This window comes from Osmia lignaria, chromosome 6 (genome assembly GCF_051020975.1).
Source record: "Osmia lignaria lignaria isolate PbOS001 chromosome 6, iyOsmLign1, whole genome shotgun sequence".
Taxonomy (NCBI): Eukaryota; Metazoa; Arthropoda; class Insecta; order Hymenoptera; family Megachilidae; genus Osmia; species Osmia lignaria.
Genome location: NC_135037.1, coordinates 11,848,995 through 11,865,287, shown reverse-complemented (window position 1 = coordinate 11,865,287; position 16,293 = coordinate 11,848,995). Strand labels below are relative to the sequence as shown.

Genomic DNA, 16,293 nt, shown 5'->3' with positions numbered 1-16,293 from the left:
ACTCTCCTCAAAACAGATTCTACCAGAACTTTTTGATAATAGATTTTCTTAATACGTCTTATTAGAACACGTTAAAACATTCGAAAATCATCTTGTCGCGTTTGTTTGTCACCTTCCTTTGGGAAAGCGAATTTGTAATTCGATTTGTGTGACTTTCAAAGTTGCCGCCTTTTGCGCGCAACGCTGTTCCGACAGATTAAATATTTAAGCGACATCGTTGGTCCAACGTCGGTTGAACAACTCCGAGCGACCGACTTCCGTGAAAGGCACGCAAAGTCCGAGAGCGAAAGCCTGGACCAAGCACCGCGTTAAATTTAATTAAGTACGCGCAAGTTGCCGCGCGGGCGAAAAGCAGCAAGTGCTCTGCTGTTAATTTATTCATTTTCTCCTTGGCAATATATCGTTCCGCAGATGTTCGAACAAATGTATTCCAGCCAGGTCAGGGTGTCCCTTCCAAAAAACTCTCTGCGTCGTAAACTAACCTTTGTTTCTCTCATTTTTTAATACCTCTCTCTGGAATATTCAAGTACGCTCTCTCTCTCTCTCTCTTAAGCTTCATCGTCCTATTGTTTCCTCAGTCGCGAAGATACTAGCATCAGCTAAAATTAATCTGCTGTCAGAGAATCCGTTCCTGGAGCAATTAATTTTTAGCGGAAAGAGAAGGCAATCAATTACGATTTAATGTTTTACGATTTAGCAATACGATGACTCTCGCAAAAATAGCTAGAGAAACGGATTTATTATTAAACTGTTACTGTTATGTCAAAGTTATTACATTAACATATGTATATATGCATCGCAGCATAGAGGCGTTAATAATAATTTTTAAAAGAATCGCATGATTTTTCAGCGGATCAAAGAGACCACTGAAATTTCACAGGTCATCGTAACGGAAACGTTAATGAACGCGTTATCAAAAGGAATAGAACCGTTTTCGTTCGTTTTTCCAGCTGTCTAGGTGGAAACGAACTTCCATGAACTTTTCTCACGATATTCATCGCGGAAAACAGAGGCCATAAACTATAGATAGTTGCTTCGGAATCGGCGAAGAATGGAAAAGTTTTCGGTAGGTCGAGAAAATTTCCCGCCTCGTTGCCTTCTCCGTTATCTAGCTAAGACTTTGCGCTTCGCTCAGCTTGCTGGTTGGAACGCGAGAACGAAACTTTTCGATTATCCTGAGACGCTGCGTTTCCGTGCACTTTCCAAGGTTGCATCGAAACTTGAACTATGTAGATCGAGAAATGTAGGGGAACGCGTGTCACGCGTAAATCGTAATGGATAATAACGAGACAGCGGGAGGTAATTGATACCTGATCCCCCTTTGCCTGGTCAGGTACTAATGCGAGCCGTTCACCGGGCGTCATTCAACCGTCTAGATCCGCCCAAGTCTGGATAGCAATGTGAACGAGTAGTACTTGGGAACCCTTAAATAACGTTCTAATAAGTAGAAAATTCTTCCGTTTCCGTTCGGTTACTCGAGCAAGTGAACGCGGCGCCGCGCTGGTTATTAAGAACAACTTACCCCGCGAGTGTGCTCCTGCCGGATCCAGAGAGACGCCTTGGGATCTGAAACAAGAAGAAACAACAGTTAGTTTCGGTAGGGATACGATAGTCGAACGATAGTCGAACGATAGTAGCTGGAACTTTTGCAATTTACAGCCGAGGAAAATTCCCGCAAGAGCGATCGCGTGACCGAAAGCAGCCAGTTCGAAGTGGAAGGACGAGGGACAGCGAGAGGGTGTATCGAACAGAAGGATGTTGCACGTTTTTCCAAGGGTGTAAATGAGAAAAGAGACGGAGAGAACCGAGTGCCTGACGAGGAAGAAAAGAGAAAACCTAGAAACTGTGCCGGCAGAGTGTCTGGGTCCCAAAAGACTTGGGAAATCCTATTGTATCCGGGTTTAATCGACGAGTGACGGCGTCCACGATGTTCCAGCACAATCAGAAGGAGATAATAGGGGCCGAGCGGAAGACCATCGACCGATCTCTAATCGACGCGACGCGCGACGTCGCGAGATAACCGAACGGCTGGAACTTGTTACAAAATTGTTACAGTTCGTTGATCGTCGTCGTCATCATCCGGATTCACTCAACTAGACATTTATCAAAGATTACTGACGATGAATGTCTGATATGAAAAATTGTTAAGTCACAAACGACCGAGAATTGTCACTCGTAGAGAATAAAACAACAACAGCGGCAAAATAACAGTTTTCCTTTTATATTATTTCAAAATAGTAGTTCAGAGAGATCGAGCATTGTTATTCGCGTCGTCGTAGTTTATCCGCTCGAATTCGCCGGTTGCGTTTCCTAGGAAATTGCGTTGGTCGACGTTTAATGCAATGTTCGCGGCTCAACCAGCCGGTAGTTCCGTCGCAGAGACGCGTTTCCGGCTACGACAACCAGCCATAAATTGTTAAATACCCGCAGCTTACCCGACTTAAAACGAACCACTCGCGTCAATTGGACGCTGTGTTAACCAACTGTATCTTCTGCTCCTTTCGGATCCATGTTCATTTTCATTCAATAGAAATTGTGTAGGTATTATACAATATATTCAAGCTGGCCCCCTGCATCCCATTGTACTTAAAGGTTAAAAAGTATGGAAGAATCGGAGATCGAAGTCGATACACGATGATCAAACTGTGAAACAGATAATCTTAAAAATAAAAATGTATTTGCGTGGAAAGACGCTGGGTTCTATACATATATACGAGCGTGGATCGATAGTTTTGCAGAGTTTAATATAAATGTCATGCCAATATTTTCTACTCACCTGGTAGTGAGACAGAAACAGAGAGAGGAGACTGTCGGCGAGACGAAGAAGAAAAAGAAAAAGAAAAAGAAAAAGTGAGAGAGTCCTCGACCTCCCTGAGGAACGAGCACAGCAAAGCACGGTACACACTATCGTTCACCGAATAAATATAACTTGGTCGATATCCGGCAATAAAATACGACGTACCATAAATCTACATAAAGCTATAATGATCGAGAACCGGACGGAAGTTAACGGGATCTAAATCGAGCGTTGTATTAAACTTTAAACGAACGTCCTCTGAATTGCCTTCGTTTCGGCATTAAACAAGTAACATCCGGAGTAACTTAACGAAAAATGATCATTGATCCGCTTCGAAATCTGGACTTGATTAAAAATAAACAGATTTCTTAAGAGATTTCCATTCGTCGCCGCAATGTTATCCTATTTCATTTCTTGTCTGTCTATTTTAACGCTTTGACGATTGGATACCTATTTTATCAAATCCATCCGAAATGAAAAGCTTACATAAATATTTATATAGGTACATAATAGCACTCCGACGTTCCATTAGGTAAACTTATAACCCTACATATATATATATATATACCTCCCTATTTCTCATAAAATTATAGGAAAGGGTAGGTACGCTTGGAAGGTAGGAATGTAACTATGCCTCAAAGGAGCACGAAAGATCTGGAAAACGGCCGTTCGTCCTATGAAAAGTGTCTCCAAGGAGCGAGTGCAGTTGTGCTCGAAGAACGTGACACGCGAGAAAATTTAACCGAGTCGAGCTTCAATTTAATTGTTCCCTACCGTGCAAGCTTCTACAATTGTCTGTTGCTTTTATTAGGACGAGCCTGAAATTCTCTGCCGCGAAACAGATACAAGTTTATTAATGAACAGAACGAATCAGGCCGAAAAATATGTGGAAAATTGCATGGCTAACAGATCCGATTACTCGCAATGAACGTGTAGAATTCGTTTGAAAATACACGATGAATAATACCGTGTCGATTAACAGGTGCGAACGAGCACATTCGGTGTTTCCATCATTCATGGAAAATTCGACGAAACGATAACGTATGCTCTGTTCGATCAACACTTTTAATGATAATTTTGATATGTACCGCGATACAAATCGTTCTTTTAAATTCATCGTTTGCTTTTCTTCAAATTTATTTTTAACGAAATTGAAACCTTTTCCAGCGGAAAATATACGATCGAGCAAAGCAATCGATAAACATAAACAACAACCGTATACCAGTCTGACAACCGTATACCGTGTTCACAGAATGTCTGTGAAATACGAAGATAGAACCGGCGCGGTGCGGTGCGATGCGATTTTTCCAAAGTATCGCGACGAAACGTTTGATGGAAAACCGAGCGAGAAACTCGGATCCGTTCACAGTTTCGTAAATAGAAATATGCAAATCCTTCGGGTAACCTTGTTCACTTTCCTGTTCGAGTTCGAAGGCAAACCACGAACGCTCGGAGAATCAGCCGACTCTAGGACGAGGGAGCAGCTTGCCAAAATATTGTTTCGCTTCTTGCCTTTGGGGGTTACACTGTACAGTAGTCTCTGTCGAGCCAATCCACCACTCTTCGATCGAACAATCGGTTGAATCTAAATTTATTCTCGAACCGCAAATGCCGTGTTGCCTTTGGTCGTGCGCCATTTTCCTGATGATATTTCAATGTTTCTTTGTCAAAAATTCAACGAATCCGGTAATTCAGTAATCCTTTTTCTAGAATCTCGAAAGAACAGGGTAAAAGGTGAAGAAGGCAGTTTAAAAATTTCATCATGAACCTTCATTGGAATACACCTTTGTAAGTACATTCTTCCTAACGGAGCTCTAGCCAGCGTAGCGTGTGCGTCTCACTGCACGGCTCGTACATGACTGAGAAAAGTGCGGTCGGTGCGCAGGGTAGCGCGCAATTCAGTGATATACATATATGTATACAAGACGCGACGCGACGCGACGCAGATGGCCGACGACGACGACGACGACGACGACGACTCATTGTCAGTTATGTTAGGCGAAATATTCGTAAATTAATGAGTACTATTTATTACATATTTAATTCCATTTTCACACGATTTTAATCGAATACAATCTACAAAGAAATTCAAACTGTTTTCAATTGTCTCTTTTTACCAATTTTGTCGATGCGGTTATTGTATTATTTTTACTACATTTTCAGGTCAATCCTTTGTTTTTCAATACACACTGTGTGTTTTACACGGCTTTTCGGTGCGGTTCTTTTTTTAACGTACCCCCCTATCGTGTGAAAACAAAATTGAGTGGATTTTGAGGTCGTTAAATTAACACGGTCATTCAGCCCAGTAACGATTCCAAATTTTACGAATTTTACAAATTTTACAAATTTTACGAATGTAATGGACACGAAACGTTTACATTTTATTTTGTATCCAACTTTTGAAATCTAACTAATGAAGAAGAACGATGATTTCAGATGGGGTTTAATAGAATTTTCGAAACGAAAAGAAAGTCTATTTAGCAATGCACGCGTATCGGTCGCGTGACACGCCGTCACGTAAAAAGCAGGGCGGGATGGTTGGATCGACCTCCGTGTGATTACTGATCGAATTATCGTCGAATGGCCCGACGACCGCCAAAGCATTCTCTGGATTCCGTAAGACCGGAAATTTCATTTCGACGCCGCTTGCCACAAAGGACTATTGGCCAATAGGATTAACGAATTCGACGAACCACTTCTCTTCGATCGATTCTTTTTCGATTGTTTCTTTGTCGACTTGAACGTTTTCAGTGTTCGATCGTCCACCTTAGAACATCGCGATTGATCGATTCTTTGAACCAGTTGCGTCGGAGACGAACAGGAAAAATGCTTGACGACCATTTGAAAAGTTTGTTCCCTTTCCCTCCCTCTTCTTATTGTTAGCCATGTACCGTTATCGATATCGTCGAATTTATCATTGTCCTCGAGTTGGAGTTTATTTTTGTTGTTGTTAAAATAGACTAGTTCTTCATTTCGAAAGCAGATGAAAGAATCGGTGTTTATACGAGCCATTCTTTTTAAACAGTTTTTCGGTACGTAAGTAGTGTAGTGGTACGCGTTTCCTGTATAATCCACTTTCCAACCGATTAACTCGTAGCCAGGATAACGAGCTTTATTAACCAGCCTAATGAAATCCAAAGTTATCGAACAGGGGTTGGGGAGTCTGGAACAAACCCGTAACTGGAGGGACCGGACATAACTAGACGCGATATCCGCGACTCTCGGAGTTGCTCTGCTCTGCTCTGTTCTGCTCTGTTCTGCTCTGCAATTCGATTCGAAAGGGGCTTCGTTGGTGATCCATGCTTCGCATGGAGACCGACCGAGTTAGAGGCAGGGCTTCGGTGAACGGAAGAAGAAGAAGAAGACGAAGAAGAGGAGGAGGAGGAGGATAGAGGAAGAGCAACTACAAACTAGTTTCCCTCTAACTCCCAGAAATTTTGCGGTATTAATTTATCTTCGTACCTTTAGTTTCCCGTTACCCTTGGCTGGCTTGCCTTCTTCCATCGATCAATGTGTCGAGCGTATGATGCGCCTTCTAAGTACTTCATCCCTCGTTTCTCCCTATGTATATAGCTACTTATACATAGTTATGTTTTACTAGTTATAAAAGCTGCAAGGTATCCGGGGTATGCAAGGGGTGTCGCAAACACTACTAGCTTCTCGATCTTTTCTTTAAAATGAAATTTTCTCCAGCGATTCGAAGAAGATGACAAGACAAACACGCCAGTCCAAGGAATCCCTCGAACGCATCGCGGTGCCATCATTTTCACACGTCCCAAGTCGGTGCATTTCTCTTTATGCTCTTCCATTTTGGGTTCCACCACATAAGTTACAGCTTTTCACCTAGGCTAGCAGTGGCAGTAAATATTCCTTTGCAACCAATTTCCATTTGCGAGTCGAGTCTACTCGCCCTTGTTAGACGTCGCCATCACCGCCCCAACCATCTACACTTACGAGTACAGAGTACACGTTCACCCACCAACAGCTTTTCTTCTCTTTCTCCCTTTTTTTTTTTTCTTTAAGTAAACCCACAGCGGCGCATTTGCTCTCGCGGCCGCGACAGACCGGGGTAAAATGTGAGAATTAAAAAGGTTCCAAGGGGTCTGAGCTTTTAGCAAGGCGCGCAGGAAACGAGTGTTTACTCGAGAAACGTGTCGCGAACCGCTGGACAATGGGCGCAACGCGTCGAGCATATTAATCGCGACGCGAGCGCCTTGACTTTCCTTTCTGATTTCCGGACCAAGTGGTTCCGCAACCGTGATTTTTCGATAACGGTACCTATATCTTCTGTGAAAGAAGAGTTTTTCATTTATAATAGAAAATGTTTATTTCTTTTTTAACCTGTAAAATCCACTGTGTTAGGTTTGCTCGCATAAAATTCATCAAAGAGAATAAACTATCTTGGACGATTTGTAGGAGTAGCGTAATTTCACGCTATCTTTCGGAACGGGTTACTCGCGCACGAATGAATTACCAGTAGAAAAACGTTGTCTCTGTTCTTGTAAGAGGAGCATTGCACCGGCACGTGCGTAAATCACGTGTAACGGGAGCAGCGAGGCGAAGATTCGAAGACAGAAATTGGCCAGATGAGAGGCCACAAGCTTTGTTGAAAGCAGACGCAGAATAAATGCAAATAGACAGTGTTGGAATCGAAAGGAGAAAATAATTATCTTTGACCGTGTGAAAAATTGCGCTGGAATAGAGACAGCGCCAAGAGATGAGAATCGTCGCGATATGAACGACCAGCGAAGAGGTTTTGCTTTTGAAAAGCAATATTCTACCTATATTCTACAATATTTTTCAATATTTTTCAATATTTTTCAATATTTTTCAATATTCTTGAAATTCTAAAACTGTAAGAAAGCAAATGTCCTATTTTTATGCTTCGGTAAACGAACGGTTCAAACGTCCTTCCGTCGACAATAATTTTCTCTTCCTCGCAACAATTTCCGTTCCACGGTAAATACTTTAATCCTTTCTCTGCGCGAAAAATGGGCTAGTGGATTTGTATACGTCACCTTTCGAGCGGAACGAGTCAGAGAAAAATTTCCATACAAATGTACCCTTTTACCGCGTCGCAGAATGGTAAATGAATACTGGATGGAAAAACGCGAAGGGTGGCTCTCTTCTCTTCTCTTCTCTTCTCTTTTCTTCCTCCTCTTTCACGCGCCTAACGCAGCGTCGACTTGCGAGCTGAAATTTCCCAGCGATGTGACGCGTTTGAATTATTCCCGCCTCTCGTTTCTCTTTGCCTTCCATCCACTTCTTTTTCTCTCCCTCCTGTAGCCCGGCCTCGTTTAATTTAATATTTCATAAACGCGTACGGGTGCGAACGAACGAACGGAACGTAATAGTATGTCGAGCATCGAATCGTGAGTTTCGATTGAACTGCTTGGAAAATCGTTTGAACGAAAAAAAACTCGCGTGAAAATTTGACGAGAAACGGACGATCTCCGTCTCGACACAGCCTGCTCTACACGAGAGGGAATAGGTAAGAGACGATAAAGACGATTTATTCTGTGAGCAAAGTTTCCTTCGTTGAATTCATGGGAAAACCGTCCTTCTTCTCCTTTAAATCTCCTTTCTTCGCTCACAACGTTTTTTTTCTTCCTCCCTCCTTTGATATCACGGAACGGATAATCCCCTTTCGGAGACTCGACGATTCGAAACATGTTCGGGGATCAACATCGATGATATCGTCAAGGATTAAGAGGGAGAGGTAAGGAATCGAAAAGGTAGAAGGAGACTCGAGACTGAAACATAAAGTCGGAGAAATTTAGGGTTTAAAGTTGGCTGGTAAATTCTGTTCAAGCGAGGAGCCTGAGGACGAGAGGAAAATATTAAGTAGCCACGTTTTTAATATATTCTAGAATATAGACAGAAGGAGGAAAAAGTGGGTTGGTCCTGAATTTGCTGAATTTCTTAGGTCGCGCACCTTTCGAATTTCGGTCGAGTCGTTTTAACGAAAGAAAAGATAAGAAAAGAAAAGAAAGAAGAGAACGCGTTTAGCAAGGCGTTTCGTTTCGCGGCTTGGAGGCTGGTCGAAACGTTTTCAACGTGTGCTGCCTCTTGAAACCTCGTTCCGACACCTCCAGCTTCGTTTCTTCTACTCTTGGTTGGTCGCCACTTTTTGGTACGACCGGAAGCGCGAGAGCAATTTTTCTCTCGTGTAAACTTTTATTTCGTACGCTGCGCTGCCACGCCTACGTTTCTGCCGAAACTTTCTTACCTTAACTATGTATATCGATTCGTTCTTGCTCGTTTCGGCAACGACACACAACCTTCGCGGATATTGCGGATATTGCGTTCTATCCATCGCAACGCGTCAACTCGAACGTTTATTTACGCTTTCAATTGACGCGACGCGACGCGACGCGACGCGACGCGACGCGACGCAGCGTAATTCGAACGGAAAATCGTAACGCGTGGAAACGCTGTTACAACCAGCACATTCAGTCTGGAACGCGTTGTTGAAAAATTATTTCGATTTTGTTAACGCGCTACGTGAATGTCGTTGTCCGGAACGAGAACGATGTTATTGTTCAACTGATCGTGAGAATGAAACACTTGATACTCGATGCGATATTGCCGCATACAGTCTGATTTCGTCCAAGACTGTCCTGAGAAGAATAACGTACTTATTTCAGAGAGTATGGATTTTCGATAAATCGAGCAAGAAACGAAGAAACGAAGAAACGAAGAAACGAAGAAACGAAGAAATTTGTTTCTTCGCGTATCGAAAGTAGACTAATTGTAAGAGAAACGGTGAAATTGAATGGCCTGAAACTTGTTGTATTCGGTTTATTTCCGGTCCTGCGTATTCAGCCTGTGTGAGTCGATACAATGCCGGGCACAGAATCGGAGCCTTTGATGTAATTTCCAGCTGTTCGACGGCGGAAAGACGCGTCTATCCGAACGAACGAGTGGTTAGAACGCGTCGGTGCGAGGCGGTTTCATTGTTGTCTGCTCCGTGGTTCCGGGCGCGGGAGCCACGTAGGAAATTACGTTGCACATCAGAACGGCGCGGCGCAGCGCGGCGTGGCGGTTTCGTGTTGCAGAACCCGCGCATGGATGCCTTCCTCGATCGACCATGGAAAACGGATGAAAAGAGGAAGCGACTTGAGCGTTCTATCACGACAGGGAACGTAACCCAGAAACAGTGAATTTCATTCCTCGCTGCTAGACCACGATTGTTAGGCTAAATCGCTTTGCGTTACGCTTTCAAAAACAATTCCACCTCTTGGAAATCTTCAATCTTGTTTCAAAGATATTTCGAATTTCAAACAGCAAAAGAGAAATCGACAAAACTCTGCTAGCATGACATAATTCATTGGTTTCGCAGTAGTGAATGTACTACATATGTATATCTCGAACGAACGGACTTTTCTCTATCGAACCGAGGACCGAGAGGTTACGAATGTTCTAGCAAGAAAAATGGAGTCATCGTGGTCCAAGTTCCCGCGGAATCATCGGAATTTCGATAGAAGCGAAACTTTCAGCACCATTTGGAAGTGAAATTTTATCGCGATCCACCGTCTCTACTTTCACCGAGGAGGTTTCATGCAACGGGCTAGAGGAAAAAGCGTCGCGTCGCGTCGCGTCGCGTCGATAGGTGAAAGAGGAACGATAAAGCGGTACCGGACGAACGGTGCCGAAAAAGACTCAATTTTGGAATCCTGAACACGAAATCGATCATGAGGAATGAAATAAAAAGAAGGCGGTATTTTCTTCTTTTGCCCTCCAACAGAAATAATTCATTTTTCACAAGGTAGTACCAGCCCTAAAGATCCGTTAAGTGTTAAAACCATCGAAATAAGTAATAGGTAAACGAGTAGAATTCGTGGTTATTACGCGATGAAAGGAGTAGAAAAAGGGTTAATCGCTAACGCTTCCGAATTCAGCAGTAAAAGTTCAGCAACGGAGCTTTTGCTCGAAACTTTTTCGACTCGTTACCCCAACCGCCTTCTCTCTTCTCCACTGGTGGATAACAATGTCGGAAATGGCGCGGCACAGCGCGTCCAAGTTCCTCCGAGAAGGCACGAACGCGGAAGGTGTGCTTTGCATCTTCAAAATACTCGATTCAGTCTACGTCTACGTCTACGTCTACGTCTACGTCTACGTTTACGTCTCGGGGAAAAAGAAGAGTATCTACATTCTAAAGCGAAAAGACCTTTATCGTTGGAAAAGTTTGCTGCCGACAAACGGCTGTTACAGATTTCTTCCTTCCGTTTTTCGCTATCATAATCCTAATAATCGAAACTGAAAACCTTTTTCTCTTGATAAGGATCAATTACACATGATACAGTAAGCATTAATTTAGAAAATCAATTCAGGATACTTTAAGCTAGTTAATTCGTAAAAGTTCACTATAAATGTTGAAATAAACAGCAGTTTACCTCTGGAAAAGAATTATTTCCAGGTAGTCGTTTAGATGGACGCGCGATGCTCTGCTGCATCAATAATTCAACGACAAAAAGCCGAATCGCGTGTCGACCGCGCGAATCCAGAACGACGTCGACGAGAATTATTAATAACGCTGACACGATCGTTCTCGGATCGTCGCGTCGCGTCGCGTCGCGTCGCTTATTCTGACTGGCCGATGCTCGCGCGATCTTCAACGTCCCATGCGTTTCCATATCGAAAATCGAGCTAGATACTCGATCGATAAGTTTAGCTTTTCCCGACTACGGGTCGGGAACATGTCGAACCACTAATGTTTTTAATCATTTCACTGCAACTTTTACTCTCTATAGATTTCAATGATTTTAAATATAAAAGGTGGTATGTTTCTTCGAATCATTAAATCGATTCAATTGAAAACAGTTTCGTTACCAATTGGCCATACCTTGTGTAAATACACAGCGGGAGGCAGAGATAGATAATACGAGCGATACCTCCAAGTAAATCGAGTTTCGGCTGGTCTGCGAGTTTGACCGTTCAATTCCCTGCGTGCCGTGCCGTGCCGTGCCGTGCCGTGCCGTGCCGTGCCGTGTTCCCCTCGGCTCATTTCCTCCCGCGCCCGATACAGAATCATATTAAATTATAAACAGTTATTACGCGTTGGGACGACGCGACCCGCCAAATTAATAATATAGTCGGACCGCATAAGCTCCGTTAATATTCCATTCAGTTCAATTCGATTTCGCAAAATAATATCGCAAAAGAAGCTGCATAAGATTCTTTTACTCGTATGTATGTATGTATGTATATATTAACTAATGTTAATCGTTGATCAATGTTTGTTTCAGACGTGAAAGCTGTTGACGCGGCAGATCAGAATTTAATTATTCGAATACGATATTGCGAGAAATAATCGCGATTATTATTGTTCTGCTATTCTCGCAACTCGTAAATGCATCGCGTGCAAAATAATTGAAAGTTCTCGAACGCAGTTAAATAATTAAACACGTAGGTACGAATGGGAAAGAATATTCGTGAAATTGAAAAGCTGTTTTGAACCGATCACTTCAAAGGAAGACTACTGCATTCGAGTTTGAATAAAAAGAGAAATAAAACAAAGCATTTCGTTGTTATTATTGGGATGGAAATAAAATAATATCATCTTACTAACTCGTCGCTACACGCTTATCCTGGCAAAGATAAACGAGGTACCCGCTAACGGTAGTATCAACCTGCTGGCCCCTTGCTGTACCTTTAATCCGATATTGAATTAACTTCAACATACTCTGGAACGTGACTCTGGGTGTGTACCGTATGCAATAACTTCGCACGAGCTACGTTCACCAGCCAGATAAAAGGCCTTTAACCCTTTCGCTATTAACATCGACTATATTCGCCTATCATAAAACGATCTAACTAAGGATACTCGTATCAACCATAGTTGAAAGAAAAATTCAATGTACTTATGTTTACTTTGGTATAACAAAAGTTAGTCGTCTCTACGCTACGGTGCGATAATAAATTTTTTTATCATATCTTTCTATCGCTATCGAAGATATGTATTATAATCCTGTCGGTTAGAATAGAACGGTAGTAGACGCGTGATCGAATCCGATCGCTAGTTACTAGCATTCGAACTAGCTCCGTTAAGGACAACGGGCACATTGAAATTTATCAAGAGAATTCGTCGTTGCAAGTTCAAGTTTGCTAGCCGCTCGAACCTTAATCCGAGAGTATTTACTTTCTCCGGTTAGATTTCCCGATGGATTATAAAGCCGTCGCGTCGCGTCGAATTCGATCCCCTTATATCCACACTGGCCACTTGTGTAAATCACAAAGTGGACCGTCGTGTTTCACTCCAATCCCTAATTGTTCGCCGATCAAGGATAACCGAAGGGTGTCAAGAGTACTTTGTTTTTTGTTTTTTCTTTCAAACACATTTTATAGAGAGCGGTGTAGAAATCTATCAACGTGAAACAGGCTAAAGGTGTAAAGGTTATTTAGCCACATAATCAAACCTTGTTTGATCAGACGCGTAACACAAGTGTTCCTCAAGTTTCCGACAAAATGTTCCGTATACGACTCGAAGGAAAAGAGAACAGTTTCGAAACATTGTCTGCGACAGGGACAAGAGACACGTGTACGGTTACAAGAAAATATTTCAGCAAAACTCGTACTATTTTAAGAAGAAAACTATGTACTCGAGCAGAGCACTTCCTTGCAAGTTTTCTGCTTTTTCTCGTCCTTGCTCTTTTCTGTTCCAGTATCGCTGTTTCTCTCCGTAATTAGATAACTTTTCATCCTGTTGTTTGAGCGTTGGATAATACGAACGAACGTACGTCTTGTACGTCTTGTACGTCTGCCGGGTACAATTTCCCTTCTCACCAAAACGAAGCTTTTTCGTCTACGATAACAATATTTTCAATGTAGATCGATTTTAATTAATTTGTACGTCACTCGTACGTGACCAGGCATGCGTTTCTCGTTTCTCGTTTCTCGTTTCTCGTTTCTCCTGGAAACGATTCCATCAGGACGTCAGCAATTTTCGAGCTTGCATCGACCGATTGCGCACAGATTGAAAAATTGCTGTATTTTGCTTCGGTTAAAATGATGATTTTAACGCATCTTTGATTAAGACTAATTTTTAGGCTTTAAGATAAATAGAAATTAAAAGCTGTGTAGTTTGAAAACATGGACAAAACGTGGGTCGGATGTTAACCAATCGAGTTATATAAGGCGGAAAGAGAAGAGGAAAGAAATGGAGGTTTCGGTATCGGAGTTTGCCTGACAACTCGGTCGCAGAGCTTTTCGCTAGAGTCGGAGCCAGTGCCAGCACAGTCAGCAGAAAAATTCAATTTTTAATTAATACCGATACGGCCACTTCTCTCTCGGAGAGCTCGACCTCGTCCGCATGATTTCGTTGTTCCGTAATTACGTAACGCCCGGCTCGAAATTGCACCGCGTGAATGCAGCCCGTGTCGTTTCATGCGACACGAATAGCTAACGTTTCAGCTGCTGCATCCCATTCTCCTCTTTCTCTTTTCTCCTTTTTTCCTTTTCTAAAACTTTATCCTGATATTCCGCCGAGCTTCTCATTGGGGAAAAAGCCTGGCCAATGGGAGGAGATCAGGTCAAAGAACGTTAATTCGATGCGTCGCGTCGCGTCGCGTTGCGTCGAGTCAAAAGGCAGTTCAAAGCGTCAACCGAGGCGACACTCTGATTACAAAGAGGATCAGCCAGTAATTTGCGGTGGTCGTCAGTCACCTGTGGGACTCGAATCTCTCTCTGTTACCAACGATCTCGCGAATCAAGCTTCCCGTGAAATCCCTTCGATAGTTTGATAGGATCAGGCTTCTTTGTGGAAAGCGACTCGGTCGATGCTCAAGCGATTAGGTCTCTCTAGTTGAAAGTGATGCACTTGATTTTCAAACAACGCCATTCTAATGCTGAGATGACTGTTATACCCTTTGTTCTTCTACACAGGCTGAGCTTGGAGCACTTTTTGAAAAAAAAAAAACAGTGATCCAGTAGATATCTCAGATGATCCATGTCGTCGGAGTGGACGTAATTAATAAGGCTTTAACGCGTCGTCGTCGTCGTCGTCGTCGTCGTCGTCGTCGTCGTCGTCAGCTGTACCTGTAATTTTTCATCGTCGTCAGGGATGCCGATTCTCTTGCGGAGCCATTGGCCTGGCCTAGCAGACCGAAATGATGGAAGAGGCGCCGCGGCCGAACAAGGAGTAGAAGCGTCGCGTCGCAGAGAAAGGAGAGGAAGACCACTAAGATAATTCATTAGCCACGCGAGGCATTGTTGTGATTCATTATCGGTGCTCGCTTTAGCCTCTCGACAATTTATTAAAAGCGAACGAGAATTATATGATTAACGAGAACGCGGGTCTTTGAGGTGGATAGCTTAACGGGACGTAAAGCTGCGAGAATTTATTTAGAAATTATCGCGTAAAGATTCCTCCTCTGGTTGACCGTCAACTCCAATTCCAACCGCTATCAATTCGTACGCTCGCTGTTGTTGCCTGCACCAGTCAGCAAATGGATTAATCGTCTTTCTCTTGAAGAATGCATAAAAGGCTTCGGGAATTACGAGGTGGATGATAGCACCCGCTAAGTCGAGTGAAACATGATTGATGAACATACACTGAAAACGCAAGCATTTCATACTTATAAATATTTTGTTTTCTGATAAATACGAAGGGATATTTTCTGCTTTTATCTGCATATTTACCAAGGGTATTCTACTTTTACAAGGTTGTTCGATAATTGAACTAACTGTCCGACTATCAGTATATATATTTCGTATTAGATCGCGCGTGGCACACAATCAAACTGCCAGCTACAAGATCAACGAGAGCTAAAAAATGTCAGGACTAAACGGTGGTAAGGCCTTTTAAGGTCCACGACACGATCCAGCGTCCCTTGACTACACGCTCCGTCGCGTCGCGTCGCGTCGCGTCGCGTCGCGTCACGCCGCGTCTCCCTGTCGATCGATACCGATGCTCGTCACCCACTGTCCTCCACCCTGTTCTACTCTATACTCTATACTATAAAGTCATCCCTTTTTCAGACTGCTCTCTACCGGCGAGACTCGGCGTGTTACGTCAATGGCAGGCAGACCGACCTCAAACCTTCCTCCACCTTTAACCCACCCCCAACGACACCGATGTCTTCCTCCCTAGTGGTGACGTCACGATGCCTGTCCTACTCTTCGCTCGGTTAAATTCATATCGCCCTGCCGACACATAATAACACATCGATTATATGTATTATCAATGTGATCGACGTCATCCACGACTTTTCTCACTCAGCTGCTCGTTATACTTCTTTTTTTCCTCCCCCTTCTGAATATTCGGCCGTGAGAGGCTCCTAACAACATTGTTAAGGCGAGAAAATGATAGCGTAACGTTCTGGAATAGTGACGAGTCGTGTCACGTCAGCAGGTATATCGATTTTATCCTCACCTCGTCCATGGTTAAAGGGTTAATAATAAAAATACAACTCAGATATTTTAACCCTCGTTCAGTTTAATTCTCGCTAGTTTCGCAACCGAGTCTCGCAACTTTATAGTGCTCTACCGTGCTCTAT

At 43.1% G+C, this 16,293-nt stretch overlaps 1 protein-coding gene across 15 annotated transcripts in view; it reads right to left on the bottom strand.

Moving 5' to 3' along the window:
* LOC117607698 (protein turtle) overlaps positions 1–16,293 on the bottom strand; it is a 128,374-nt gene that overhangs the window by 55,260 nt on the left and 56,821 nt on the right. For 12 of the 15 annotated variants that reach the window (XM_034331681.2, XM_034331690.2, XM_034331694.2 and 9 more), the window contains exon 3: positions 1,523–1,566. The exons of 2 other annotated variants lie outside the window; for them this stretch is intronic. The gene's annotated coding sequence lies outside the window, so the exon portion shown is untranslated. Of the gene's footprint in view, positions 1–1,522; positions 1,567–6,259; positions 6,430–16,293 lie in introns of those variants that run through there. One more of the 15 variants, XM_034331683.2, reaches the window with a different exon arrangement.